This window comes from Diabrotica virgifera, chromosome 7 (genome assembly GCF_917563875.1).
Source record: "Diabrotica virgifera virgifera chromosome 7, PGI_DIABVI_V3a".
Classification (NCBI taxonomy): Eukaryota; Metazoa; Arthropoda; class Insecta; order Coleoptera; family Chrysomelidae; genus Diabrotica; species Diabrotica virgifera.
The window spans coordinates 210,145,100-210,172,661 of NC_065449.1; the positions used below are offsets into that span (position 1 = coordinate 210,145,100).

The following is a 27,562-nucleotide window of genomic DNA, read 5'->3' on the forward strand; positions in this document are numbered from 1 at the left end:
TTGTAAACATAGGCTGCGACAAAGAATGCATATGTGTTTTCCTTCGATTTTGCCCTGAATGATCAACCTTTCTCATCTGAACCTTTCTCATTTTTATGACGTTAATTTATGACAACTAAAGATGGTAAAGCTGTAGAGCCTGACCAGTTTTATGTAGAATTCCTATAACTTATGGATGAACAAGGAATAAAATGGATAACAACTGTATTCAACAAAATATACGTAACTGGAAAAATACCCCAAAGCTGGTTAAAGTCGACCTTCGTAACTTTACCCAAAAAAGTAAATGCCAAAACATGTGAAGACTACAGAACAATTAGCCTAATGAGCCACTTACTCAAAACGTTTCTGAAAGTGATACACGGCAGAATATATAAAAAAAAATGCGAAGAACAGGTATCATGGACGCAGTTTGGATTCCGCGATGTCTTAGGCATCCGAGAGGCTCTATTCGCTGTCCAAGTGCTTATGCAAAGACGCAGGGATGTTGACTGTGACGTGTATATTTGTTTTATCGACTACAAAAAGGCGTTTGATAGAGTGAAACATGATACACTCATAAACAGCTTGAAAGAAGCGGGAGTAGATGATAGAGACTTGAGAATCATATATAATTTGTATTACAACCAAACTGCCAATATTAAAGTGGATGACCAATTGACAGAGGCAGTCTCCATAGATAGAGGAGTGAGGCAAGTATGCATCCTGTCCCCGGTGCTGTTTAATATATACTCTGAATGTATCTTCGAGCAAGCGCTGGGAGAACTACAAAAAGGCGTATTAGTCAATGGAGTGCGTCTGAACAACATTAGATATGCCGACGACGCTGTAGTTTTTGCAAACACAGTTTTAGAGAGTCATGATGGTTTGCAAAGAATAATGTCGCGCATATCAGATATAAGTAAAGAATACGGACTTAATCTCAATACGAAAAAAACAAAGTACATGGTAGTCAGTAAGCGCGAAATATTAAATACACAGCTTTTGGTTAACCAACAACTAATTGGCAGGGTCGACAGCTACACATACCTTGGTACCAACATAAACAGCCAGTGGGACCAGTCAAGTGAAATAAAACAACGCATAGGAAAAGCGAGATCAGCGTTCATAATGATGAAGTCTCTTTTCAGAAGTCACGATTTACCTCTTGCTACCAAAATCTCTATCATCAGATGCTATGTATTTTCTACGTTATTATACGGAGTAGAGGCCTGGACACTTTCCGAGGCTTCTTTGAGAAAACTCGAGGCATTCGAGATGTGGTGTTACCAGGGCACAAAATTATCATGATATTTATATAAATATCAAAATATCGGATATATATGATATATATCCGATATATATCCAGAATGTGATATTTATATGATATTTATGATATTTTGGAAAACATTTCAATATAGAAACTAAATTGACCAAAATAAATAAGAAATATTATCTACAATAATATCTACAATATTATCTACAATAAATGTAGAATGTAACAGTATAAAAAATATATTTTTACTTAAATAAAAAATACAAAAATATAAACGTACGTATGGTAGTATGTTACATAAACGGAAAACAAAATGATACGAGTATCCAAGTAACAACTAAATTAAGTAAAAATATTGAAAACATTAATTTAAACATATAGGTATTTCTATTTTTCCAAAATAACTTTAAATTCTGAACATTTAAAAAATAAAATCGAAATTTGGAAAATTAGTTAAAATGATGGTTTAACATCGTAAGTGTCTGAATCAAAACCAGTAAAGCACAAGCCTTAATTCTGCTAAACTCTTCATTTTCCCTTCTTTCAGTTTCTTGTTCAGGCCAAATCCATTCCAAATTGTCATGTTTTTGGTATGAAGAACTGTTTAAATATTTAAACATGAATATTTAGCAGCCTTTTCGGTTCCTAAATTATTTCGTAATTTGGAATGCACAAGTCCAAAGCTTGAAAAGCACCGTTCAATGCCTGCCGTTGAGGCTACTGCTGTAAGTAATTGGTTAATTCGTTCGATAAATATGTTTTTATCAGGCCAAGCAGATTCAGCGATTGGAACAGACTTACGCCATAATAATGGAGATGTTTTTTTGAAATTTGGACCATACATGAAAGACGGAAAAGGTTGAGACTTCGAAGTTAGAGCCATTACAAACGGAACAAAATCTGTGTTGGTTGTAAAATATTCATAAGCCTGTTCTTTTTGTTCGGCAGGAAGTCTTTCTCCCAAAAAGCGATGGTCCAGTAAGTTTGCCAAAAAATGAGGCAAACCTAGAGCCATATTCCTCCTTTTGTCATAAAAGTTCTTAATTTGAATTGGTTGATCACTCAGATCTTTTTCCAGTTGAATAAAAATTTCTACGACGATAGCAATTGTCGTTTGTTTTAACCTTCTTATGTAAAAATTAGTACGAAATAAAGTACTGATATATATCACGATATAATAATATATAATTTAAATATCATGATATATATCACGATATATATCGTGATATATATCAGTGGATATATATCCTCGCTCCCTGGGTGTTACAGGCGCATTTTAAGAATTCCGTGGGTGGATCGTGTGACTAATGTTGAGGTTCTACGTAGAATAAGCAAGGAATACGAGATTATTAACACAATCAAAGAGCGCAAACTAAAATATCTTGCCCATGTTATGAGGAATGAACAGAGATGTGGCTTGTTGCAACTAATTCTTCAAGACAAGGTATTTGGAAAGAGGGGACCAGGGAGAAGAAGAATATATTGGCTTCAAAGCCTGAGAAAGTGGTTTAATACATCGACAACCGGACTATTCAGAATAGCAGCAAGCAAAGTTAGGATAGCCATGCTGATCGCCAACATCCGAAACGGATAGGCACCTTAAGAAGAAGATGACGTTAATCAATTCTCGCTCTTTGTGCATGTTCTCCAGCACACGTTCGTTGGATATGTGTGCTGTCCATGGGATTCTGAGTATGCGACGGTAACAACACAACTCTTCTAATTTGTTGAGATTCTTCACTTTTGTTGTCCAAGTTTCACATCCATAGAACAAAACGGACCAGGCGTAGCACTTCAATACTCTTAGACGTATGATCAATGACAGACTTCTACTGCACAATACAGAACGCCAGGTAATAAAACTTTTTCGTGCAAGTTCTATTCTGGTCGAAATTTTCTCATCACTTTGAACCCTGCAGTAAATCCAGCTACCCAGATATCTAAAGTGTTTTACCCTTTCCAGGATTTTGTTATCTAATTTTAGTACCGAGTCTTCGATATTAATTTTTCCGACCACCAATCCTTTGCATATCTGTTACAAATGACAAATAGTCCAGGGTAATAAGGTTTTTTCCATGACACTTGAACAGCCAGGGTACTGAAGCGTTTTTTCGACAGGTAATACCTATAAGAGCAAGTTGTAACTATTTCCTGCTTAGGATCTGGCGGCCATTTTTATTTATAAACAATTAAGTGTTAAAAATGGCATTTTTCACTTTTTTTTTCAAATCAACGGAAAACAGGGAAACCTATGGTTTTTTTAGTACAAATATCTTCGAGATTATGGAAAAAGCTTTAAAATGACGTATTACAAAGTTTGATATACTCATTTATTGTTAATATAATTGCGAAAAAAGGTCGGAATTGCAAAAAAAAAATATTTTCGCATTAAATGTTGTAAAAATTAGTGTACAACTTTGAAATTTTTGTCAAATAAGGGTTCTTTGGTGTTTAATATGTGATAAAAATTTCAAAGCGATTTATTCGATTGTTTAAATTTTATTCAAATTGTTTATCCCAGAAAGCATTTTTTGCAATAACAAGTCAGAAAAAAATGACGTTAGAACCATTCCACAGGTGTCAAATGAAAGAGCATGAGCTACATTTTCAACATGGTTTAAAAAAGTGAATAAAAAATGCATTTATTAGTAATAAATAATTATGCAAAAGTATCGTAAATCTTTCCTTATAAATTTTTTATTTTGTTATAAGAAATTATATATATATTTATTACACTTTTTTATCAATTATGATATAAATCACATTACTTGGTAGTTGTCCACTTAAAACAGGGTAAAAAAGTTACTTTTTTTGGAAAAAGTTATTCGTAAAGTTTATAATGAAAAATTGACTATACTTTTGCATAATTATTTATTACTAATAAATTTATTTTTTATTCACTTTTTTAAACCATGTTGAAAATGTAGCTCATGCTCTTTCATTTGACACCTGTGGAATGGTTCTAACGTCATTTTTTTCTGACTTATGTTATTGCAAAAAAAAAATACTTTCTGGGATAAACAATTTGAATAAAATTTAAACAATTGAATGAATCGCTTTGAAATTTTCATCACATATTAAGCACCAAAGAACTCTTAGGTCTGGATCCCGCGTATGAAAAAAAAGTTGATTAATAGCAAGCTGAAAATTTGTTAATAGCTTAAGAGTATCTAGTCATTTAAACTTTGATATATGGGAACACTAGAACAGGGGTAGTTGTAATTGTGGAACAGGTTAAAAATTTGGAACGGTCAGACCACGAAAACGGCACATTTATTTTGTCCGACAGAATAGACTTAAACTCTCCGAACAGAGATTAAATTCTCATGCAAAAATCAGACTGCTATTTATCATCTGTCATAATTCCTGTCATTTGACATATTCTACATGTTCCACTCATTAAAACGCCCATTTGGTGATAAATAGCAGTCTGATTTTTGCATGAGAGTTTAATCCCTGTTCGGAGAGTTTAAGTCTGTTCTGTCGGACAAAATACATGTGCCGTTTTCGTGGTCTGACCGTTCCAAATTTTGAAACTGTTCCACAATTAAAACTTCCCCTGTTCCAGTGTTCCCATATATCAAAATTTGTCCGACTAGACACCCTTAAGCTATTTACAAATTTTCAGCTTGCTATTAATCAACTTTTTTTTCATACGCGGGATCCAGACCTATCTCTTTTGACAAAAATTTCAAAGCTGTACACTAATGTTTACAACAATTATTGCGAAAATAATGTTTTTCGCAATTCCGACCATTTTTCGCAATTATATTAACAATAAATGAGTATATCAAACTTTGTAATACGTCATTTTAAAGCTTTTTCCATAATCTCGAAGATATTTGTACTAACAAAAACATAAGTTTCAGTGTTTTCCGTTGATTTAAAAAAGAAGGGAAAAATGCCATTTTTTGACAGTTAATTGTTTATAAATAAAAATGGCCGCCAGATCCTACGCAGGAGATAGTTACAATGTGTTCCTATAGGTATTACTTGTCGAAAAAACGCTTCAGTACCCTGGCTGCTGAAGTGTCACGAACAGGGTATATTTTTGTCTTATTACCCTGGCCTAAAAATAAAGTGGTATTCTAGACGGTTTTTTTCAGAAAAATGCTACTTAACGGAGATATTTTTAGGTTTTCAATCCAAACGTTCACACTGTAAATTGTCACTCTTCACTAACAACACAAATGTCACACTTTAAAAAAAATTGTTATCACCTGATAGAAAAATGTACAAATTTTGGTACACCGATAAATGCCAAATGAGATCATTCTTTAGAGATCAGATTGATGTAGAATAGAAAAGCCAATATCGTCCTTTTGGAATATGTCGAAAAAAATTATTACAGTTATGACATTAAAATAAAAATGCAATTTCAGCTACTTGAAATTTATGTTTTTTCAGTAGGTACTTATCTCCGGTGTCAAAATTTAACTTTTTCTGATCCACAAAAAAATTGAAGGCCGTTGAAGTGTGGCTATATAGAAGTATATACAGTCGAACCCGCTTATTAGAATACCTCTTAAAGGAATATCCCGGTTTAAGGAATATAAATTTGAGGTCCCGAAACATTTATAGTAGCAACCGATGATCGGTTATTAGAATATCCCGGTTATAGGAATATTTTTACTTGTCACAAAGGCTATTCCAATAAGCGGGTCCGACTGTACTCAGAATTCCCTGAAAGAACCGTTTATCGAATGAAGAAGTATTAAGAAGACTAGATAAAGTCTAGTGAGCCGGCAACATTGTCTCTAACAGGTGAATTACATGGTCTAAATTTTTGATTTGTTTCTTTGATTTATCTCCCAGAGTTCTGCGCCGTACAAACCCAATACTTTCTATTATTGGTTTATAAATTCTTTTTTCGTTTTCTTCTGTTATTTTATTTTTCCACAATAGTCCGTGTAACTATCTAATAGTGGCTGATCTTGCTTGGCCAATCCTGAAATGTATTTCTTCGTTACTTCCTGCTTTTGATGTTATTTGTACTCCCCAAGTATTTGGGATCAATTACAAATAACTAACAAATGTGAATCGTAAATTTAACATTTTGCGTTTCAGCTGATGATCCCATTTTATAGAACAGAAGGATCTATTATCAAAAAAATATTTATACAGGGTGTTTGGTAAAGAATGGGTCATAGCTTAACCTCAGAATCCTGAGGTTAAAGTAGGTAGATTTGAGCTAACTTACCTTAGTACAAAAGTTAATAATAAACGAAATACAGGGTGTCAAAGTTAAACTTTTATTTTATTTATTTTCGAATATTTCCTGACGGGCATGGGACAACAACACGAAATTTGGTAATAAGTGGTGCTGGTACTGTACACCCTACTAAATTATGTTAAACCAACATTCCTGGCTACTACCAGAGGCTTACGACGGGGGAACGTGAATGGTTGACCCTTCCCAAATTCTACGCCACTGGCGGAATTTCTATTTTAGTGCAATTTTTTGATTCTCCAATACTTTCTATGTAAAATATATACTCTTCATTCGTAACGATAAAGCCATTAGTTTTCGAGATATTTGAAGCTAAAAACGAAGGAGCATAATACATTAATCAAAATAAGTGTGCCTTTTCATTTTTAACTTCAAATATCTCGAAAACTAATGACTTTATCGTTTCGAATGAAGAGTATATTATTTGCATAGAAAGTATTGGAGAATCTAAAAATTATGCTAAAATAGCAGTTTCATCAGTGGAGTAAAATTTGGGAAGGGTCAACTATTCACTTTCCCCTGTCGTACGCCTCTGGTATTAATCATAAACGATTATTTAACATAATTTAGAAAGGTGTACAGTACCTACACTTTCTGCCAAGTGCCATAAGGATATGTCGAATAGTTTTATAGTACTGGGCACACATAGTTCTTAAAGTTTTAAATAAAGAATAAATTATTTAAAAAAAAAAGAATACTTTAAAATAATTTTGACATATCAGTGTGATATTTGGCGGAAAGTGTAGGAACTGTACACCCTACTAAATTATGTTAAATATTCGTTTCTGGCTACTACCAGAGGCGTACGACAGGGGAAAGTGAATGGTTGACCCTTCCCAAATTCTACGCCACTGATGAAACTGCTATTTTAACATAATTTTTAGATTCTTTAATACTTTCTATACAAATAATATACTCTTCATTCGTAACGATAAATTCATTAGTTTTCGAGATATTTGAAGTTAAAAATGAAAAACACTTATTTTGATTAATGTATTATGCTCCTTCGTTTTTAGCTTAAAATAGCTCGAAAACTAATCGCTTAAGCGTTACGAATGAAGAGTATGTTTTTTACATAGAAAGTATTGGAGAATCAAAAAATTGCACTGAAATAGCATTTCCGCCAGTGGCGTAGAATTTGGGAAGGGTCAACCATTGACGTTCCCCCGTCGTACGCCTCTGGTAGCAGCCAGAAACGTTTGTTTAATATAATTTAGTAGATTATACAATACCAGCACCACTTACCAAATTTCGTGTTGTTGTTCCATGCCTGTCAGGAGATATTCATAAATAAAATCAAAGTTTAACTTTGACACCCTGTATTTCGGTTATTATCAACTTTTGTACTTAGGTAAGTTAGCTTAAATCGACCTATTTTAACCTCAGGAATCTAAGGTTAAGCCATTCTTTACCAAACACCTGTATATGATCTATGTCTCTTCAGTGTATCTTCAATCTGGTAAATTATTCAAATGTCATGATTTATCATGAAGATTCTTCGGAAGTTTAAGAAACAGGTAGTGTTTAAGATGCCAAACGATCTGGTAGCTGGTAGACCAACAATTAGTGATGACAAAAAATTATCATAATTTGAGAAATGGTAGTGAACCACGCTTATTCAATACACCAAGTTGAGGCCATCTGTGGAATCAGGCAATGGACAGTACACTGAGTGTTAACTAAAAACAAATTTCATCCATAAAAATTTAAAATTGTGCACCAATTTTCAGATGATAATGTTCGAATGTCGAAGATTAGAATTCTGTGAAAATATGACCAATCAAATTAACCAACAGCCAGATTACATAAAAACAATTTCTTTTAGTGACGAAAGTACTTTTTCCTTCAATGGAAATGTTATACAGGGTGTCCCGAAAATATTGGTCATAAATTATACCACAGATTCTGGGGTCAAAAATAGGTTGATTGAACCTCACTTACCTATATACAATAGTGCACACAAAAAAAGTTAGAGCCCTTTGAAGTTACAAAATGAAAATCGATTTTTTTTCATATATCGAAAACTCCTAGAGTTTTTTTATTGAAAATGTACATGAGGAATTATTATCGCAGCAACATCTCAAAAAAAAATTATAGTGAAATTTGTGCACCCCATACAAATTTTATGGGGGTTTTGTTCCCTTAAACCCCCCAAACTTTTATGCACGTTCCAATTAAATTATTATTGTGGCACCATTAGTTAAACACAATATTTTTAAAACTTTTTTGCCTCTTAGTACTTTTTTGATAAGCCAGTGTTTATCGACAAATTTTGAATATTTGTCGAATCCACGACATATTTGTATATGGTTAAGTATGATTATAGAAACCTGTTAATAATCTGAAAATTTATTTATAACTTAAATTTTTTGGTATATTTTGAAAAAGAAGCCACATCTCGATAAAAGTTTACTTATCAAAAAAAGACTAAGAAGCAAAAAAGTTTTAAAAACACTGTGTTTAACTATTGGTACTACAATAATAGTTTAATTGGAACGTTCACAAACATTTGGGGTGTTTAAAGGAACAAAACCCCCATAAATTTTTTATGTAAATATAGTAAAAAAGAAGCCGCATCTCGATAAAAACTGGCTTATCGAAAAAATACTAAGAGGCAATAAAGTTTTAAAAACGTTGTGTTTAACTAATGGTACCACAATAATGAATTAATTGGAACGTACACAAAAGTTTGGGGGGTTTAAGGGAACAGAATCCCCATAAATTTTTTATGGGGAGGACAAATTTCACTATAATTTTGTTTTAAGGTTGTCCTGCCATAAGAATGATACATGCCCGTTTTCAATAAAAAATCTCTGAGAGTTTTCGATATATTGAAAAAAATCGATTTTCATTTTGTAACTTCAAAGGGCTGTAACTTTTTTTATGAGCACATTTGTACTAAGGTAAGTTAGGTTCAACCGAATTATTTTTGACCCCAGAATGTGTGGTATAATTTATGACCATTCTTTTCGGGACACCCTGTATACATACAATGTGAGGTATTGGAATGACACAAATCCTCACGTTTTTCGTGAAAACATTTCTCAATTTCCAGAAAAAGTAAATGTTTAGGCAGGTATTTTGGGAAACCACATAGTTGGGCATTTTTATTTCAATGCTAACTTAACCGGTAAAGTGTATGTGGAGATGTTACAAAACGCAATTGAGCCCTTAATTCTTGAAATTCTGGAAGATAATCCAGATGAATTCGGCAACTTCGAAATAACGTTTCAACTTGCTGGTGTTTCCGCACACCATTATGGCGCAGTAAGACATTACCTAGATGAGGAATATAGTGGTAGATGGATTGGACGACGAGGTTCGATAGAATGACCAGCTCAGTTCCTAGACCTCGCACCATTAGATTTTTTCTGTAGGGGTACTTGAAATCTAAGGTTCACGCTATAACACCCAACAGTATTGACACTTTGACATAGGTAACGAATTGTTGAAGGATGCAGGGCAATTTCCCACGACACATTTGAACGAGTACGACAAAAGATTGGCAATAGGAAGCAATTAGTTATTTTATTATGGTCAGGAAGTAGATGGAGCAGATTTTGCACACTTCATGTAAATACTGGTTCTGAAATCTTTATTAATTAAATGCGAAACGATAATTTTAGTATTTGTTTAATTTATTCATCAAACTCGGCTGAAACCCAAACAGAATTAGTATTAATTGAGTAGGTATTTTTAATAGGGTAAGGAAAGGTATATTGGTGATAAAAACGAAAAATACCAATAATATAGGAATTTGACAACTAAGCAAGAAATAAGTTTTGCTTTACTATGTTACTTATTATTTTAAGTAAATGTTTTGAAGAGTTAATGTAACCGTCTCTCACATTCAATAAGAAATAGCTTCACTGTCGACTGTCGCACAACGCAACGGTCAAAATAGTATGTTTACTAAAAGCGGGTGCGCGCATTGCAAAATCATAATAATATGTTTGTCCTGCTTACACTCGTAACAACTTACTAGCGCTGTGTCATGAATGTGCTTGCATAGGGAACTGTGTGGTAATCTGATTAAAAATGATCACCAAATTACTTGTATCACCAATGTACCTTTCCTTAGCCTATCTTTCGAACGAGATATCACTTGCTATAAAGTCTCATTTAAAATTATCGGTCACAGTAACGTCTGTAACGTCATCAGTCATCATTCACTATTACGTCACCTGTTATGACTAGCTCAGAAGCCTCCGTCCGTTTATTTGCTACCTCCAATTTCGCTATTATACATATAACCCTTCAAAATATACGAGGGGGAGGTGATTTTTGGCTAGCACTGTATACTAGGATACTATTCCTATAAAACCGTTAAAAAATAATCATCTATACACATGAATTTCACCACTGCAACAACAAATAATTCATTCAAACGCATCCGGATCTCACGCTTTGACTGACATCTATTTTTTCGAATGCTAGCCCACGTACTATTTTCATAACACTAACGATAACCCACATGTTTTATTTTAGTTCCAAACCATCCTGAATCGACGGCCTCACCGTTTCCTAGTCACGTCACCTCTTCCAGAGTACATCTTCTATCTATTCGTTACGACACGAGACAAATTTCTCTCCGCGGCGAAGTTTTCCACGGTTTTTCCGATGATTTGGTCAATTTTCCGCGATTTTTTTACCTGTTACGACGCCCGTGTCGCATGTAGAAGGAGCAATTCGGTATAAAAATAGTCTCTGGTTATTGTGGAATAAGTGTTTGACTCTTGAGAGTTAATGTGTTACTAAATTAGAAAGTGTAAGCCGGTCATAACCTCACTTTGTCAAATTGAAAGACACTGCGGATGTATTTATCCTTACCAAGGATTTAAAATGGAGAGGAAAATGGTGGGTTTTAATGTTTAATCCGTACTGATATTAGTCTGTTTCAAATTTGTAATTTAACAGCGAGCGAGAAGCAATGATCTGTTTTATTTTTGTCTCGGGAACCTATTGAACTATAAAACTATCCTACAGAGTGAACGACGAGTATTTTTCGCTTGAATTAAAATATCAGATTTGATTTTTGTCCACGAGGAAGCTGTCAGTTAATTAGAATTATGTTACACAATATAGTTTCCTGGTATTTATTTATAGCATTTCTTGCTCCATTTGGTCATTTTATTTTGATGTGAGTGTGTTTTGATTTTGCACTACTTGTTCTGTTTTCGTTTACAGTACGAACTACGAAATGATATGTTTTGTCTTCGTGAAAACATCACGTAGAACCAGAATCCAAGACAAACTGGAAAAGAGAAAGACAGATACTTAAGTAAGTATTTGTCTCTCCTAGTCTGTTTTCTATTTTGCCTCCACTGGGGCAGGTGAGTTCTCAATAAAGACGAAACATGTAATGTCTTAGTTGTGCACTCTTCTCAGAAGAGTGACAGTAATTACAGGATTTGATAAACAAAAAATGAAGACCTAAGACAGGAATTAAATATTTAATCAATCAATTAGAGAGTAAAAAATATAACAATATGAGAGCAATGTATAAACAGGAGTAACACTGTATTACATATAAGAATGTGGGGACACCATCAATTTTTTATATACAGGGTGGGCCAAAGGAGTCCCCCTCGATATTTGGCAGTAATTATTAGATTTTTAGGAGTTGCCGAAACAGGTCGATTTTTATTTTTATATTGCAATTTTTTGGTATATATTTCATACTAGTAACGTCATACATTTGAGCGTGATGACGTAATCGATGTTTTTTAATGGGAATAGGGGTCGTGTCGTAGCTTATTTGAAAGGGTGTTCAATTCCCTATTCAGTAATATAATCATTAATATCATTATGTATACAGGGTGACCAAAAAAATATTTTTTGAATTAAATTAATTGACGCAAAAAGAAGAATGTATATAATTTATGTAACTCAAAATACATTGTCATTGTACTGCTGTCAGAAAATAGAAAAAGGTTTATTTTACAAATAAACATTTCTTTTCGCTTATATTAAATCACAAGCAACCTCCCACTTACTTCTTGACAGTTGGAAGATTTAATTTAATCGAAAAGCAATGTTTATTTGCTTTATTTGTATAAATAAACATTTTTTCTCCATTTTCTGACAGCAATAGAATGTATTTTGAGTTAAATAAATTACATACATTCTTCTTTTTGCGTCAATTAATTTAATTCATAAATTATTTTTTTGCCCACCCTGTATAAATAATGCTATTATTGTTTATATTACTGAATAGATAATTGAACATCCTTTCAAAATGAGCTACTACACGACCCCTATTTCCATTTAAACAAATCATCGATTACGTCATCACGCCCAGATGGATGTCACTAGTATGAAATATATATAAAAAAATTGTAATTTAAAAATAAAAATCTACCTGTTTTGGCATTTCCTTAAAATCTAATAACTACTACCAAATATCGAGGTAGACTCTTTTCTTTGACCCACCCTGTATATTTTTTACAATTTCCTTCAACCCTCCTCTGTCGTTGTGCACCACATGCAAAGATTCATGGATGGAGCGGCTTCTGCTGCTTCCAGAATTTCACTATCTATCTCTTCCTTCCTGACCCACAACTTTTCTTCAGACCTCTTCCATGCATAGCAAGATTTACTCAGTTATGATCCTCTTTTTCTACTTTTCGATGGGAATACGTTCCTATTATTATTGTAAAGACTATTCTATTCTAAAGACCTCGCTTATAGTTCAGTCTTGTTAAATGTCCAAAGTTTGTAGCTGTCTTCCTTTCCTCATATTTATTCCTGTCTGTTCGTATTGATTTAAGTTTCCTTAGCATTGTATTAACATTTTCTTCGTGATCTGCTACATGCTATATTTTATAGGTTTTGGCTTTCCATGCAGCAGTTAATAAAAATATCTCCTAGAATTTCTAACAGTAGGTCCATGTCCGCAGACCCTGGAGCTTTACTGTTTTTTGTCTCTCTTAATTCTTTGTTAATTTCGTTTTTACTTGTTACCTGTACCTCCTTTTCGTTATTAATATTAATTTTGTAGATTTCTCCTAAAAAGTCGGTTATGTTTTTTGTCAGCAGTTGCTGACACTTTTCCTGATCGATATTCTGATATATTTCTGATTCTTATTCTGAATCACATTTATACTTCCAGTTTCTCTCCTTTGTTTTCTTATATTTTTGGTAAAATTTCCAGGATTCTATCTTCAGATTCTCGTTGCCAGAGTTTGTGTTTCTTTGTTGGTGCCATTCTTTTGGTTTTTCTTTGAGGTACATAATTTTTCCTATCTTTTGGGTCATATGTTTTTAACCAAGGCTTATATGCCATTTTCTTTCGATTAGTAGTTTCATTTCGGATTTTCTTTTCTACTTTCGTCCCAATATCCTAAAGCCTCCTCTGTTACTTGCTGACTGCATATTTTTACTAATTGATACTGTTTTTCTGCTGTTTTATCTAGAGTTCTCAACTTTACAGCCAGTCTTTTCTAACAGAGAAACAGTATAGATTTGCTCACGAGAATAAGATAATCTTATTTCCACTCTGCAGACCAATTTAGTAATTGCCGCTTTTATAAGTCTTATTTTGTGGGGGACACTAAGCTAACCGATGGCTTTATATAGTTTATATCGTAGCTTGCTAGTATACTCTCTCTCTCTCTCTCCAATGACACTACAGCTCAAATTGAGCCTTGGCCTCCTCCAAACTGTGCCTACACTTGCCGGTCCCGCGCCAATCTCCAGGTTCTGCTCTCACGTCAAGCAAAATACAAAATTTGCGCGTCCACTGCCACTTCATCATCCCACCTTCTCCATGGCCTTCCTTTTGGTCTTGCGCTCTGTATTTTACTATCTAGTACTCTTTTCGGTAATCTTTCGGTCTCCATTCCCACTACATGACCAGCCCATCGAATTTTCTGAAGTTTAATTCTCTGGAATACGTTGATTTAAAATCTACAAAATACCGGAAATTATTCTTCTTCTTCACGTGCCATATCAGAATTATCCGACGTTGACGATCACCATTGGGAAGACTTCTCAATCTTCTGCAATATGGAATAATAATTGTCCTGCATTTGATATCTGAGTCCATTCACGAATATTTTTTAACCAAGAAACTTGTTTTCTTCCTACACCTCTATGGTCCTCTATTTTGCCTTTAAGGATCAGTTGTAATATTTTGTATCGACTTCCCCTCACTATATGTCCCAGATAAGACATTTTTCGATATTTAACAGTCTTTAGCAGTTCTCTATCTTTGTTGACCCTCCTTAGTACTTCTTCATTAGTTTTTCTTGCTGTCCAGGGTATCTTCAGCATCCGTATATGAATCCACATTTCCAATGCTTCAATTCTGTTGATGATCGATACGTTTAGCGTCCACACTTCTGCACTATACAAAAGTACGGACCAAACATAGCACTTAACCATTCTTTGTCTTAGTTCTAAACCGGAAATTATTATCAATATTAAATTTGTTGACATATTAACCCCTATATGAAAAAGATTAAATAACCACAGAAAAGATATATAACTCCAAGCAAGCATAGTGATTTAACCCAGCCTGAGAGACTTGCTCACCCCTAGAGAATGACGTTCGGGTGATACAATTCATTGGGGCGAGGAGGATTAACTCCCGTAAGCAGGAATCACTTCAATGCTCCAGACCATCCACTTACCCCAGGATAGCACTCTGATGCGCTATAGGGGCTCTCAATCAGCAAAGTGCTTATCATATGGAAGTCTTGGGTACACGGACTCCCGTATGAAATCGTACCCCGATCAATGCAGGCCAGCTTGAGGCGCTCTATTCCCGCTATCTCTAGTGACTTATCTTCGATCTGTTTTGCTTGCTCGGGCGCCGAGTCCCCGCTCTGGGCTATGTCCAGTTCGGTGACTCGGCACTCGAGGATGTGGGCCCCTCATGCCCGTTTTTTGGGTTTTGTTACTAATATTTTTTTGTGGCTTTCGCCTATTGTTAATATTTTATTAATTTTTTAATGGCTGAAGCCGTTTTTAAGTTTTTTGTATATTTTTTTTGAGGGATGTCTGAAACGTATAAAAATCAACATTAATAAATATAATGAGATGCCAAAGGTGAGCAAGTTGTCTTCTTTTGATAGAGCAACGATTATCTAGCCTTTATTATATATTTACTAATATTTGCTGTTTGGGTCTCCTGTGTTTCCATCTATGATATACAGGGTGTCCCGAAAAGATTGGTCATAAATTATACCACAGATTCTGGGGTCAAAAATAGGTTGATTGAACCTCACTTACCTATATACAATAGTGCACACAAAAAAAGTTACAGCCCTTTGAAGTTACAAAATGAAAATCGATTTTTTTTCATATATCGAAAACTCTCAGAGATTTTTTATTGAAAATTGACATGTGGCATTTTTACGACAGCAATATCTTAAAAAAAAAATTAAGTAAAATTTGTGCACCCCATACAAATTTTATGGGGGTTTTGTTCCCTTAAACCCCTCCCCCCCCAAACTTTTGTGTACGTTCCAATTAAATTATTATTGTGGCACTATTAGTTAAACACATTATTTTTAAAACTTTTTTGCCTCTTAGTACTTTTTCGATAAGCCAGTGTTTATCGAGATATTTTGAATATTTGTCGAATCCACCACATATTTGTATATGGTTAAGTACGGTTATAGAGACCTGTTAATAATCTGAAAATTTATTTATAATTTACATTTTTAGGTATATTTTGAAAAAGAAGCTACATCTCGATAAAAGGTGACTTATGAACAAAAGACTAAGAGACAAAAGTTTTAAAAACACTGTGTTTAACTAATGGTACCACAATAATAGTTTAATTGGAACGTACACAAACATTAGGGGGGTTTAAAGGAACAAAACCCCCATAAAATTTTTACGTAAATATATTGAAAAAGAAGCCGCATCTCAATAAAAACTGGCTTATCGAAAAAATACTAAGAGGCAAAAAAGTTTTAAAAACGTTGTGTTTAACTAATGGTACCACAATAATGAATTAATTGGAACGTACACAAAAGTTTGGGGGGGTTTAAGGAAACATAATCCCCATAAATTTTTTATGGGGTGGACAAATTTCACTATAATTTTGTTTTAAGATGTTCCTGACATAAGAATTATACATGTCCATTTTCAATAAAAAATCTCTAATAGTTTTCGATATATTGAAAAAAATCGATTTTCATTTTGTAACTTCAAAGGGCTGTAACTTTTTTTGTGAGCACATTTGTACTAAGGTAAGTTAGGTTCAATCGAACTATTTTCGACCCCAGAATGTGTGGTATAATTTATGACCATTCTTTTCGGGACACCCTGTATAACTCCAAATATCTCTCAAGCTCGGCCAATCAAATCAATTTTATGATTGTACCTACTCCAGTTATCGAACACACCAAAAGTTAGCAACCTCTATTCATCTAGAATCTAGACCCTAGATCTAGATGAATAACTGAATAAAAAAGTCTCATGAGAGAGGTAATAATTTTTTTAATGGCGGGCCCAGGACTATTAATTTCACTTGTTGCAGTTGTTGTATTTTTGTTTCAAATGCATTTATATCTAACTTTTCGTTCCCTTTCTCGTTTTTTTTTAGATTGGTGTAATAAAGGTAGTGTTAATGTAACGAATGCCACTTGAAACCAAAATAAAATGTAAAGGTCCAAATAATTAATGACCGAAAGGTGCTATATAAATCTCCAATAAAAGAACAACTTCCGGAATAAATTAGATACTTTGTGTTTACTGGTGTGACAGGACAACTCCGTTTTTATTTCGCAGCCCGCCGAAGCCATTATACCAACCGACGACACGACGCGACGTCAAGAAGTTAAAATAGAATCAAATGTTTACACTAAGAAAAATACTTTTAGAAAATATCTTTGCTTTATACCAGTTTGATGATCTAAAATATTGCCATATAAGAGGCACAAGATCGAAACAGATGAAACATTATAAGCAGGGCCGCGCCGTCCATAAGGGCGAAGAGGGGCGGTGCCCTCCGGCGCCGTATTAAAAAGGCGCCGGTAGGTGCCGAACAAAATTTTTTTGACAATGCCGAAATTACCAGATTTTTTTTTATTACCAGAAACAATAATCAAAAGTAATGACATTGACTAAGGGGCCGTTCAACGTAACGTAGGTTGGGGGGAGAGGGGTCAAAAATCTTCAAAAATTGCGTTACGTAGTACTTGAACGCCCCCTAATAGGACAAGAAGGATTTTACCCACTGGTAAAATAAAATCAGAAATTTAGCAATATTTTATTGTAAAATTGAAAACTTACCAATCGTAGGTAAATTAAAAAAGCAGCTAGTATTAATTTTATCCCATAAGTGTACGAAACCTTATTCATCTCATTAATCTGAACTATATGTTTGTTCTCTGATACTGTAATCGTTGTTTTTTGTAAATAACGAAGAAGTGATTCAAGCACTTCAAGAATAAAGAAAGGAAAAGCAGTTGGAAAAGATAATATTTCTGGGGAATTGTGGAGAACATTACGAGAGACAGGAATAAGATGGCTAACAGGTTTATTTAATAAAATTAGAGAAGTTGGACAAATGCCAGACGAATGGAGAAACAGTATATTAGTACATGTTTACAAAAACAAGGGAGACGTGCAACAATGTACAAACTACAGGACTATAAAACTACTTAGTCACACCATGAAAATATGGGGGAGAGTAATAATTGATAGACTGATACGTGTAGAAACCGAAATATGCGATAATCAGTTTGGGTTTATGCAAGGCAGATCAACAACAGATGCAATTTTCATTATAAGGCAGCTGGTGGAAAAATACAGGAATAAAGAAACAAACGCTTATATGGTAGATCTTGAGAAAGCTATGATGATAGAATTCCTCGAAAGATTCTGTGGTGGGTATTCAATAACAAAGGAGTTCCGGATGAATATGTAAATATTGTGAGGCATATAATATGAGGGAGCAACAACTAGTGTTAAGGCAGGTGTGGAAGAGATTGATAGATTTCATATGAAAGTAGGATTGCACGTGTACCAAGACTCAGTACTTAGTCTTGTTAGTTTTGGATCAGATAACAGCGAAGCTACAGGGTAAAATTCCATGGTTCTTAATGTAATGTATGCTGTTGGTTGTAGTGTTAGTATGAAATAGTAAAAGCAACTCAATATCCAGTTGCACCAACACATAAACGATTAATTTGGATTGCCCGTTTATTTTAAAATATAATTGTCAAAAAACTGTCAAATTATAAACAGAAATTTTAACGATTCTCCCAAAAAATATTAAATTTTAACATTCGAAACAAAAGAAAAGTGTTCTGTTATTAAATTTGATGGCAAACAATTTAATATTTTTCGGGAGAATCGTTAACGTGTCTGTTTTTAATTGACAGTTTTTTGACAATTATTAAATTTTAAAATAAACGGGCAATCTAAATCAAAAAATCAATCGTTTATTTGTTGGTGCAACTGGACATTAGAACAAAAACTGGAACAGTGGAGACAAGCTCTTGAGGAAAAGGGTTTAAAACTTTTTGAAAAGTAATAGTTTTAACTACCTACGCTCGGTATTACAGAGTAATGGGGAAATATATGGAGATGCATGTATTGGAATTAGAGTCGGATGGATGATGGATGAAGTGGAATGAAGCAAGTGGTTTGTTGAGTGAGAGAATATTCTATTAAACAGCTATAAGGCCAGCTATGATGTACGGAACTGAATGTTGGAAAGTTAAAAAGAAAGAAGAACGACGAATGCATGTAGCGGAAATGAGAATGCTTAGATGGATGACTGGAGTGACAAAGAAGGATAAGATTGGGAATGAGTATATTAAGGGAAGTCTAGAGGTGACACCAATAGGTGCCAAAATGACAGAGTATAGGTTAAGATGGTTTGATCATGTTCAACGTCGAGACAAGTCACAAAATACGAAGAATTCTTGAACTGCAGGTTCCTGGAAGAAGTAGGAGAGGAAGATGAAAGAAGACCTGGGGTGAGACGCTTAGGCAGGACATGTCAGTAAAGGGGATTAATATCGATATGATCCAATACAGAAACTTATGGAGAAATGCAATTAGGGAAGCTGAGCCCGTATGGAGATCAGAGCAAAGAGAATGATGATGAAACAAATAGTTTGCAGGTTTTCGCTTTGTGCATGACTGACGCGACACCTAGCGCCTTCATCTGACATTTTTGGATCTCACAATTTGACGTTTAGCATATGATAAATAGGTAACAGTTATATACCATCTTTGACAAAACTTTTTATACAAACAATGACAATGACATTACAAAGATAGCTCCAATATTGCCATATTTAGCCACTACTCACATTGGCATCGTTTCAAGGTACCTCCACCATAGTCAAGCACGCAGCGAATATGGTATACCGATTCATTAAGTTGCAAAAAACTACTTATAAATGGAGGAGTAAAGGGGCGCCTAAAATTTCTTGCCCCTGGGCGCTTAAAAGCCTTGGCGCGGCCCTGATTATAAGAGAGATCTATGTCCAGCAGTGGGCAAGCGAAGATTGAATAATAATACCAGTTTGGTGGATCATTTTTTACAGAAAGTTTTGTTTGGAATTTACCAGAATATTTGTGAGCTTTAAACATCTTTTTTGAAGTTATACTTCTTTAGGCACGAGGGTGAATTTTTACATTCCATGACGCATGCGTACATCGACAGTATGGTATTAATAGTCGCTACGTCTTTTAAGTTATGTAGCTCAAATAAGGTGTGCGTGAAAAGAATATATTATTAGTGTTTTTAGTAAATATATGTTTATTATAATTTTTATGTCTGTGGATTTGTCTTCCTCCTAATAAGTATTACTGAAAATGTTCATTTTCAATTAATGTATCTGTCACCGTGATTGTAATTATGTCCTAGAAATGATCGACTGAATACAAAAGCGGTGGTAGCTGATCGGTAGAACATTCGCCCAGGGATCAAGAGGTCCCCTGTTCGAATCCGGACGAAGTCATAATCTTTTTTTTTATTTTTGGTATTCTTTTTGTTCTTTCTAAAATTAGTTTAATATTTAAATACAATACAAAAAAACTGTTTAAAGTAGATAGGTATATAGTATATTCTTTCACGATTTTTGCTCTAAATTTTAAAGAACCGCTTGGATTGACATGAAATTTGGCATACGTATAGCTTACATGTCAAAGAAAAAAAGTGATATTGTGCTGATGTGTGCTTTTGCCCTGGGGGTGACTTTCACCCCCTCTTGGGGGTGAAAAAATATATGTCCAAAATAAGTCCGGAAATGGGTAAACTGACTAATTTTAAGTAACTTTTATTCTATAGAGCTTTTTCGCCAAGTCAACACTTCGAGTTATTTGCGAGTGAATATGTTCATTTTTCAACAGAATAACCACATTTTTAGACGGTTTTTCGGACTACTTTTAAGTAACTTTTATTCTATAGAGCTTTTTCGCCAAGTCAACACTTCGAGTTATTTGCGAGTGAATATGTTCATTTTTCAACAGAATAACCACATTTTTAGACGGTTTTTCGCAAATAACTCAAAAAGTAAGTATTTTGTCGAAAAAAAACGTTCTAAGCAAAAATATAGCCTATAAAAAGTAAAAAAAAATGGTGTACGCGTTAGGTATCTGGATCTCGTAGAACAAGAGTTATAGCCAATGAAAAATAGATTCATATTCACCAAATTTCAATTAGAATATTTCGACGTGAAATATCCAAAAAATTAAGCACTTTTTGGGGAAACCCCATTATAACTTTTTTAAAGCGTTTTAAAAAAGCATTATTTCTGTTTTTACAGAAAGTTTCTAGCATTAAATTTAAGCAGGTTACGCTCAAAATAAAGTTGGTCCCTTTTGTTTTGGCAAAAAAAAAATCGGGAAGACCGCCCCCTAACTAGAAACTTAAATGAAATTAATCGTTAACGCTCCACAAATTATTTTACTTATGTTGTGTTTATACGATCTGTAAGTTTCATCGATTCAAAGTGCTTATTTTTGAAAAAAATTGGTTTCCAAGTAAAATTTTTAAAAATTTTAATTTTGAAAATATTCTTTTTTTCAAAATAACTTAAAAATTGTTAGAGATACCAAAAATCTCGAAAAACAAAAAAAGTCAGCATTGCTTTTCTGAATCTCATGTATTTTTTTGTTTTTCTGTTAGATAAAAATTGATTCAGATTTGGTGTTTCTAAATTTGCATACATTCGTGATCAGTGACTCGTTCAACCCCTTTTAACTACAGCCCTTTCAATAATAAGGACTTTGAACCGATGAAACTTACAGATCATATAAACAATACATACATGAGTCAAGAAACTTGTGAAGTCGTAACGATTAAGTTCATTTAAGATACTAATTAGGGGGTGATTTTCTCGATTTTTTTACCAAAACAAAAAGGGATTAACTTTATTTTGAGCGTAACTTGTTTACTTTTGATGGTAGAACATTTTCTTATAAAACAAAAATGAAGCTTTTTTAAACACTTTAAATAAGTTGTAATGAGTTTTCCCCGAAATGTGCTTCCTTTTTGGTTATTTCACGTTAAAGTATTCCATTTGGAATTTGACGAATATGAACCTATTTTTCATTAGCTATAACTCTGCTTCTACTAGGTATAGAGACGTGAAATATACAGCATTTTTTAAAAATTTTTACAGGCTATATTTTTCTTAAAAATATTTTTTCGACAAAATACTTACTATTTAAGTTATTTGCGAAAAACCGCTAAAAGCGTGTTTATTTTGTTGAAAAAATGAACATATTCACTGCCAAATAAATCGAAAAGTATTGACTTAGTGAAAAAAACTCTATAGTACAAAAGTTACTTAAAATTAGCCAGTTTAGCCATTTCCTGACTTACTTTGGACGAATATTTTTTCACCCCCAAGAGGGGGTGAAAACCACCCCCAGGGCACATATCGGCACAATATCACTTTTTTTCTTTGACTTGTTAGCTATGTGTATGCCAAATTTCATGTCAATCCAAGCGGTTCTTTAAAATTCAGAGGTTTTGCAATATTTTACCGTTAAAGAACGGACTAATATTGATTTTGTTGAAATCATAATATGAAGTTAGATTATATTATAATAGAAGTATAACTTCTTACGTGCGTACAAAGTACACACATTCTTGTTTTTTTTTGTTACATCATGAAATTAACGGATACTGAACTTGAGGATTGTACCCAAATACTTACGGTAATAGTAGTACATAAAACCTTTGATTCAATTACAAAGTTAGCAAACAGCCAAGATAGCTCAACTACTAAATAAACTACCAAAAAGTCTATATATTAGAGCATGCATTGGCACTTCTAATATTCTAATGATCGATTAGTGTGTATTGCCTGGTTGCACCAACAGATCTTAAGCTCCAGCTTAGCGCAGCTTAGCTTATACTGTAAGGCCGATGCCACATTATGCGTTTTGACCGGATGCGGTGAAAACGCATCCGTTTCCAACGCAACCGGACCGACCTGTCACACTATGCGTTTAGTCTGGTGCAGTTTGTAAGCGCGTACCGATGACTCAAAACGCATCCGTTTCCAACGCAACCGGACCGATCTGTCACACTATGTGTTTCACCGGATGCGGTGGAAACGCATCCGGTCAAAACGCATAATGTGGCATCGGCCTAAGGATTTATGCCTGGTTGCACCAACAAATCTTAAGCTCCAGCTTAGCACAGATCAGCTTATAGATAGGACCGCTTTAAGTCTCACTTACGTTGCACCATAACTTTCGATTCTTGTCTAAGCACCTCTTAACTGAGACGAAGTTTAAGATGCAATCCACGTGGTAATCCTTGTGGCAAGCTGAAATTTGATCTAAGACTCAATGGTGCAATGCGTATGTTTCGTAAGCTGAGCTTAAGGCATGTCTTCAGCTTAAGATGTGTTTTTGATATTTAAATGTTTAAATTTTGATCGTGTGTGACTATGCATATAACGAAATCGTACAATATTACCGCAGACAGACGACTGGCCTGTCTGCTTGAGTCGCCGGCTTAAGATCTGTTGGTGCAACCACGCATAGATGACTTTCAGTACCAGTTGCTTACTTAAGTTGCCGAAGTATCGTATAGAGCTTTTTTATCTAATGAGTCACATTGTTACCAATAAAAAATAAATTATCCTTTTTTATTAACTTCTAGTAACTCGGGACTAAATCTAGTATTTTTCAGTAGTTCCATTTTTTAGTATGGTATAGTTAGACCAAAACCCAGACATCCAAAGTGAAAGTTATCCTCCAACACCAAATTGTTCTATATGGTCCACATAATGTTCAGAAAAAAGTCACACCATTTTGAGCGTCGGGTTTGGGGGGAGAGGGGGGAGAAATCTGCAAATTCGTAGTTTTTTACGTTTATCGTCAATATTTCTAAAACTAAGCGGTTTAGCATGAACAACCCTCTACACAAAATTGTTCTACATTAAATTTGAAATAAAAAAGGCCCTGCATAACCCTTCTAAAATGAACGGTTCCAAAGTTACGAAGGTAGTATAGTATAATTGGTCCAAAAAAAGGCCTAACCCAGACATCCAAAGTAAAAGTTTTCCTTCAACACCAAATTGTTCTATATGGTCCACATATTGTTCAGTAAAAAGTTACACCATTTTGAGCGTCCGGTTTGGGGGGTAGATGGGACAGAAGTCGGCAAATTAGTAGTTTTTTTACGTTTTTCGTCAATATTTCTAAAACTATGCTTCAGCGTAAGGAATATTCTATAGAAAAATGTTCTACATAAAATTTAAAACAAAAAAGGTTCAATACATATTTGTTATAAAATCAACGGTTCCAGAGTTACGGAGGGAGAAAAGTGGAGGTTTTCGATACTTTTTATATTTACCGATTTCTCCCCCCTCTCCCCCCCCCCCAAACCCGACGCTCAAAAAAATGGTGTGACTTTTTTCTGAACATTATGTGGACCATATAGAACAATTTGGTGTTGGAGGATAACTTTCACTTTGGATGTCTGGGTTTTTGGTATAGTTATATCATAAATATTGCCCAAAAAATATAAAAAGTATCGATAACCTCGACTTTTCACCCTCCGTAACTCTGGAACCGTTGATTTTATAACAATTATGTATAGAACATTTTTTGTTTTAAATTTCATGTAGAACATTTTTGTATGTAACACTGTTTACGCTAAAGCATAGTTTTAGAAATATTGACGAAAAACGTAAAAAAACTACTAATTTACCGGCTTCTCTCCCATCTCCCTCCCAAACCGGACGCTCAAAATGGTGTAACTTTTTACTGAACAATATGTGGACCATATAGAATATTTTGGTTTTGGAGGATAACTTTTACTTTGGATGTTTGGGTTAGGCCTTTTTTTTGGACCAGTTATACTATACTACCTCCGTAACTTTGGAACCATTCATTTTAGAAAGATTATGCATAGAGCCTTTTTTATTTCAAATTTAATGTAGAACAATTTTGTATAGAAGGTTGTTCATGCTAAACCGCATATTTTAAGAATTATTGGCGATAAACTTAAAAAACTACGAATTTACCGATTTCTCCCGCCTCTCCCCCCCAAACCCGACGATCAAAATGGTGTGACTTTTTTCTGGACATTGTGTGGACCATATAGAACAATTTGGTGTTGAAGGATAACTTTTACTTTGGATGTTTGGGTTAGGCCTTTTTTTTGGACCAGTTATACTATACTACCTCCGTAACTTTGGAACCATTCATTTTAGAAAGATTATGCATAGAGCCTTTTTTATTTCAAAGTTAATGTAGAACAATTTTGTATAGAAGGTTGTTCATGCTAAACTGCATAGTTTTAGAAATATTGGCGAAAAACTTAAAAACCTACGAATTTACCGATTTCTCCCCCCTCTCCCCCCATACCCGACGCTCAAAATGGTGTGACTTTTTTCTGGACATTGTGTAGATCATACAGAACAATTTGGTGTTAAAGGATAACTTTCACTTTGGATGTCTGGGTTATGCCATCTTTTGGATCAACTATACTATACTATTTATGATCTTCCAGCTTCCAGCTGTTATGATGAGGTCTGTTTCTAGCATTCTTTCAGTAATATTTTGTATTTTGACAACGGCACCCGATTTGGGCGTCGAAACGTTAATGAAATTATTTTTTTCATTTTAATTGTGGCTTATTTCCCATATAAATAATTAATCTAGCATTCTTTTTGTTCTTTCTGTCAGGTTGCGTTTCTGCCAGTTTCTACCATTTCTTTTTCTATGTTTTTATTTCTTCATATTGTTTCATTCAGGCATCCTGCGGTTCTGTTTGCTTTGTTCACTTGATCATCCACTTCTGTTTCGATCTTTCCGTAGCTAGATAGTGTGATGCCTAGATATTTAAACTCCATCACTTGTTCTATTATCTGACCTTCCAGCTCCAATTTACAGGGTGCGCCAAACCTCTGGTTTTCTTTGATTACGGCTAAACTATGAGATATACAAAAAAATGTTTATAACAAAACTAATGTGTATGAAAGAGGTCTATAATTTAAAATTATTTTCAATTATACAGGGTGAGTCAGAACGACGGTATGAACCAAAGTTGTATTTTTTTAAATGGAACACCCTGTATATTAAATCATTTTTGAATATATTATTTAAAAATATGAAAAATTTGTATAAGGTCTTATAGGTTTAAAGTTAATAATTTTCGAAATATTTACATTTTTATTGAGAAAAATGGTAATATTTATAGGGTTGTGGATTATGTTTCCAAGGAAATAAAAATTTAGGTGATAGGTCAAAGTTTTTAAAATATAGTGTTATTTTTAAATAATTTAATATTTTTTACTTTTAGCCATAAAATATACAGTGTGGTCACTATTTGCAAATACAAAATTTTCTCATTTTTTTTAAATGGGACACCCTGTATATTGGTTTTGCGTTCGGTAGTAAATATTACAACCTTTCTTTTGGTATAAGGTTGTATGTACCTAGCATGTTTCGTTTTGTAGATGTTTTAAAAAAACTATAGATTTTACGTTTTTGCGGATTTTTTATTTAAAAATTTTTTTGCAAAAAAAATAATTATAATCTGGTTTTAGAAACATACACTAAAATATAAAATATGAAAATAAAAACGTAATTAAAGATTAAAATAAATCGTATGCTAGTACAATTCAATTGAATTTAATAACTTTAAATTATTTTACAAAAAATATTTTACCATATTAATGAATGCATAAATTAGTTACTAAATTAAATAAACAACCAAATTTTAAATCAACCGTAGTAATTTTTCTACTACAGCAACTTTCCTGTACCAAATTAATTGTTAGTTAAATTGTATTTAGTTAAACTTTTAATTTACCTTTTAAATTTACTTACATACATCTTGAGAATATAAAAATTATTATAAAGTATGCTTTGAAACAAATGAATGTTAAATGTATCATCCAAATTATTTATTAATATACATAGTATTTACTGGTGTCACAAAAACTGGGAATACTTTTGTAGTTGAAATTTTTGTAACAATTTTTTTTATTTTAAATTTTAATTTTTTAACCGAAACATTTTTGGATATAACATTTGTTTTGGGCGAAACCATTAGAAATTATTACCAGATTTTGTGATACGAGTAGGTACATAGATACTATTTACTTCTTAATATACTTCCATAACGTTCATTTGTTTCAAAGCATACTTTATACGTTCTCAAGATGTAGGTAAATTAAAAAGTTATTAACTGATCTTACTCGTAAATACAATATAACTAACAATTAATTTGGTATAGGAAAGTTGCTGCGGTAGAAGAATTACTACGATTGATTTAAAATTTGGTTGTTTATTTAATTTAGTAACTAATTTATGTATTCATTAATATGGCAAAATATTTTTTGTAAAATAATTTAAAGTTATTAAATTCAATTGAATTGTACTAGCATACGATTTATTTTAATCTTTAATTACGTTTTTATTTTCATTTTCATATTTTATATTTTAGTGTATGTTTCTAAAACCAGATTATAATTATTTTTTTTGCAAAAAAATTTTTAAATAAAAAATCCGCAAAAACGTAAAATCTATAGTTTTTTTAAAACATCTACAAAACGAAACATGCTAGGTACATACAACCTTATACCAAAAGAAAGGTTGTAATATTTACTACCAAACGCAAAACCAATATA

At 33.4% G+C, this 27,562-nt stretch overlaps 1 protein-coding gene across 5 annotated transcripts in view; it reads left to right on the forward strand.

The window, feature by feature from the left end:
* Positions 1 to 27,562, forward strand: part of LOC114339183 (serine/threonine-protein phosphatase 2A regulatory subunit B'' subunit alpha-like) — a 364,499-nt gene that overhangs the window by 157,229 nt on the left and 179,708 nt on the right. Inside the window, exon 1 of one of the 5 annotated variants that reach the window (XM_028289812.2) lies at positions 11,027 to 11,342. The exons of the other annotated variants lie outside the window; for them this stretch is intronic. The gene's annotated coding sequence lies outside the window, so the exon portion shown is untranslated. Of the gene's footprint in view, positions 1 to 11,026; positions 11,343 to 27,562 lie in introns of those variants that run through there. 5 annotated transcript variants of the gene reach the window in all.